Genomic DNA, 5,111 nt, shown 5'->3' with positions numbered 1-5,111 from the left:
GTTTTAATCTGCCAGGAAGTTTCAGAGGTTAAACTGTTTGAAATTCATGTCTATAGTTTTAAAGGTCCTTACTGCATTGGCCCACTTATTTGAGAGCCGTTAAACTTTCTGCAGATCGTTTTGAATATAAATGGTTATGCTGCTTGAAGCAAGTTCCAAAAATTACAGCTAACTTGTAATGTCTCGTGGCTCTCTTCACCTGATTGTACTGAGCCGAAATTAAGTTTACATAAGTTGCCAACGTTAAAATTCTACCTGAAGGAAAAGTGTATTTTTTATTAAAAATTTTATTTGGCCCTTCTGGACATTAAGCCTTTCGTGAATATTAATTTTTATTACTAGTTCTTAAACTCACGTAATTTAATTTGATTCTCTCCCCAGACTGGCTACGTAAGTGTCAAGCAGTTTTCCTTTTAATTTCGTTGACTGATTATTTGCCAGGGTACGTTTTGGAATTTGTCCACATTACTTTATATGGAGGGCAATTACAGTTGAAATATTCCATGATTTGAATAGACAAGATCGCTGCGACTGTTAAAATTATTTATTGGACAACATCACTGGTTTCGCAGATTAAATTTGCATCTTCAGGTGCTTCACTGTATATAGAGCGATAAAAGGAACCAGTCGTGTTCTCCAATAAAGAATTCTAACAGTCGCAGTGATCTTGTTTATTCAGATCATATGTGATTTGTGTCCACTGCTCTTCCACGATAGAACAGACAGTGCTAAGGTTTTTTGTTCAGTAGTTTGTCTAGGACAGTTAACTCTCATTACTTTTGGACTGATAACTTGACATCTCTGACTCCAAAGAATTGAAAATTTTAGTGTCGGAACTGCAGCACGTTTCGTCAGGAACTGGTTACAGCTCTGAATGCCACCGTATTTGAAACAGATTACTGACTATTGTTGAAAACCTTGTGCACTGTTATGGAGCTGCGTGTGAAGGCTTCCGACACACAGAGAAGCCAAGCAGCCCATCTGTCCTTCTCCGAACGAGAGGTCACACAGGTTTTATTCCTAGTCCTGCCGGGACTTTTGCTTGGTGAGAGGACTCAGCCCAACGAGGTCAGGTGAGAAACTACTCGATCGATTAGAAGCGGTTCCATGGTCAAGTAACCCCTACAACGAATGGGAATTTTGGAAATTTGTCGTAAGGTCTTATGTGACCAAATTGCTGAGCTCATCGGTCCGTATGCTTACGTACGACGTAATCTAACTTAAATTAACTTACACTAAGGACAACAGACACACACCCATGCCCGAGGGAGGACTCGAACCTCCGACGGGGGGAGCCTCGCGGCCCGTGACAACGCGCCCGCGACGGCACGGCTATCCCTCGCGGCTAACGAGTGGGTAGTGGCGCTGTTGACACTATGCCCATCCAAACCGTATCTGGTGGCGACATTGGCAAAGGATGTAACGGCTGTGGGTGCGGCCCGACCGGCCCATCTAGGGCCATTCCGCGGAACTTTAACTTAAGCAGCCCATCTGACACGTACAGTAAATGCAAGTCCAAATGGCAATATGATTAAATTTCTAGCTGTGAAATTTAGTAAAAGGAACTGCACCTGTAGCGACAAATCTGGTTCTAATTCAGGTAGATAGCGAGACGAACTGAGCTTCGGTATGGGTACTTCATTGCGGTCTATATTGGGTCTATGCCAGGGTTCATCAATTGGAATAGCTGTAGTATTGTGACTTGCAAAATTCCCCGAAACAGATAAACATATGTTTCCAGTCGGCAAGAGACCTGGAGAAAGTGATGGTCAGGAAAACAATGGAACACCTTTTTGTGCTGAGGTTGGTCAAGAGAACTTTAGCAAAATGCCACTTTGGACCATACTGTGGTGGATAATGTTAAAGAGACCTCGTAGATATTGCACAACCAGCAGACTTAAGATGCTACAGATCCAACGGCTGCTGTCGAAACTACCGCCTACATGAACCTGCGATGATGACATTGTGTACTTAGTGGCACACTGCTACTGGATTATCGTAGGCAGTTATTATTATGAGAAATATTTTACGTACTATGGTGGGCTTAAAGGAACAAATTACTTTTGTTCAAATTATGGTATAACTTTCCTCCCATCTATGCCAGGTAAACTTGATAATGGTCATTGGCCGAAACTAGTAGCTGAAGCTTTCACATGAATTTTGATAGTTGTTTGGCTCAATATCCGCACCTGCAGACATACATAAATATGTCTGTGCTCTCGGGGAAATAGTCGGTCAGGGGCCATTGAGGTCCTGTTCGGCGCAGATTACGGCCCTATAGGCAGCAAAAACGCGTATTAATAAGCCACAGTCTCGATATGTAATTGTCCTACCGATGGCGCATTGCGACCAGTGCTATTAGCTACTAGACATTTATCATTACTTCATGAAAAATGAAACTATCTCTCTCAAACCACATTAAAATGAAATTCTTGAATAAGAAACTCGCAGTATAATACTTCGTTAAGTACAGAATGTAAATGGCGCAATTACTGCCTCTCATGTGTGACTGTACTGAAATGCTGATTTGCGTTCCCACGCGTTTAATGACTACTTTGGCCCGTATAATCATCAGACCTATCGAGAGAGTATCGGACGTGTACGGAATGCAACTACATCATCTTAATTACTGACATATGCCGTCATCCAGCTGTAAAATAGCTGAAGGAAGGGCGAGAGACTTCTCGCAAGATTACATGTCACCTTTGTGGTTGTATCCATGTCCTGACAAAAGCAAACAGTTGTAAGAGGAGTGTTCAATAAGTAATGCAACATATGTTCTTTCTGAAAGCAGATTGGTTCAATTCATGATTTAAATCGCCATATTATTAACCACATTTTTGACTATAAAACCTTGTTCTTCTACATAGTCTCCGTTCAATACGACGGCCTTATGCCATCACGCTGGGACAGCCCATTTTCCCGCATGGTACCAATCTATTGGCCGACGTCGGAGTCACCGCCTTGCTGCATCAGAAACCTCCCCAGCCATCCACTTACAGCTTACTATGGAGTGCATATCCTCCACTGGACCAAAAAGGTGGAAGTGGAAGGTGCGAGATCCGGGCTGCAAGGTCGAGGAGGAAGAACAGTCCAATGAAGTTTTGTCAGCTCCTCTCGGGTGCGAGACTTGTGTGAGGCTTTGCGTTGAAATAAGGAACGAGAGGTTTGTTTGCATTTTTGTGATGACGGACTCGCTGTAGTTGTTCGTTCAGTTTCCTAGAGTAGCGCAATACACTTCAGAGTTGACCGTTGCTGCATGAGGAGGACATCAAACGGAAAAACCCCTTCAGACTCCTATGGCATTACGTGCTGAGGTTGCGGTTTTGAATTTACAGAAAAGAAGGTGGCACCACACCATGAATTGCCGTCGTGTTTCCGGTTCGAAGTGATAAACCAGTGTTTCATCGGCTGTCACGACGTTCGGCAAAAAGTTTTCACTATCAGCCTCTCAATGCTTCGTTCCTCGTTGCTTCTCATAGGCGGAGAGGAACCCAGCGGGCAGAAACCTTTGAGTATCCCAGCTGGTGTTTATGTGTTTCAGCGCTACCATCAGAGACGTCGAGTTGTGCAGCGAGGTGTTTGTGTTACGTTGCTTATTTCTGATGAGAGTGTCCGCACGTTCCAGCATCGCGGGAGTCACAGCTGTCCGCCGTCGGCCTGCACGCAGAAGATCGGACTGGCTTGTGGGACCTGGTTGCTATGATGAAAGAAACCTCGCCCAACGACTCACCGTGTATTTTGTTCACTGCGAGGTCTCCGTAGACGTTTCGCAAGCGCCGATGAATATATGTGAGGCTCTTTCAGGCAAAAGACCCTCAGTAACAGCCCACTGGTTGGAACACACCTGGTTGCAGTCGTCATTTTGCAGGCTACGCATAGCACCACCCCGCTTCGGAACTTAATAGAAATATAGGGGCTGAAACGGAAATATTCCACGATACCCCACAATAAACTCCGTGTTCTTGCCGTCCGGAGTGGCCGAGCGGTTCTAGGCGCTTCAGTCTAGAGCCGCGTGACAGCTACGGTCGCAGGTTCGAATCCTGCCTCGGGCATGGATGTGTGTGATGTCCTTAGGTTAGGGGACTGATGACCTCAGATGTTAAGTCCCATAGTGCTCAGAGCCAGCCTTTGTTTTTTCAACGGAAACTGGCAGAGGAAAGAAGCATGTTGTATTACTTACTGAACGCCTCTCGAATGACAAACGATGTCCCTTTTACGGGCTTCATTAACGGTGGTACATTTTCCGTAAAAGCTTTTCGGCTAGAATGGCCCATTTCACGTTGTTGCAAATGATATAACGCTGCAAACTACTAGTACGACTGCTTAACGGAGTGTGAACAGGAAGCACTATGATCGTACGACCACGAAATGCTCGGTGCATTAATGATCATGTAGAGATACGCTGTCATTCAGGAATAAAAAGATATGAAGAAATGTTAGGAGTCGAGGCTCCTTATGAGAAAGGTCTGCCCGACACATGCACAGCGCCACGTTCCACATAAAATTAATCCAGCATGAAGTTCGGTGATGTCATAACGCCTTCGACGTGGGAGTTGTTGGTATGACCACTGTCAAGGTTGGCTTCTAGAATTTCCGAAATGCGTAACACTGATACGCTGTGCAGCACCAACACAGTCTTTATTGGAAGGGAAGTCTCACTGTAAGCAAATCGTGTTGCTTTTGTCGACATACTTAGCGCCACCCACTACCACAAACGTATCACGCTCCATTTCGCAATCAAAAACCTGCGAGGCAGTACACCAACGTTTAGAACTACTCCGTTATCGTGACACATCTCTCCATGTCCGTAGGTATTTTTCCCAAGCCCGTAATGTATAACGGTTTCTTCCGAAAAGAGCCACATTTCACAGGTTCTCAGTGTTCTTTATATTTATTCTTTGAAGCTCTTTTAATGGTTCGAAACAATGTGGCCTGAACTGCTTCGAAAACTGAATGAGTATATTCCGAAACTATTGGCGAAAATTGAAATTGACAGCTGTGGTAGATGTAGTTGTGGAGACGACCACTGTTTTCCATCTTAATTTAAATCTGAACAAGACTTCAGTCAGGGCAGCTGGTACATTTGTGTACAGTTACAGATGTAATTT

The sequence above is a fragment of the Schistocerca americana genome, chromosome 3, assembly GCF_021461395.2.
Source record: "Schistocerca americana isolate TAMUIC-IGC-003095 chromosome 3, iqSchAmer2.1, whole genome shotgun sequence".
Classification (NCBI taxonomy): Eukaryota; Metazoa; Arthropoda; class Insecta; order Orthoptera; family Acrididae; genus Schistocerca; species Schistocerca americana.
This window is presented reverse-complemented; position numbering follows the sequence as displayed.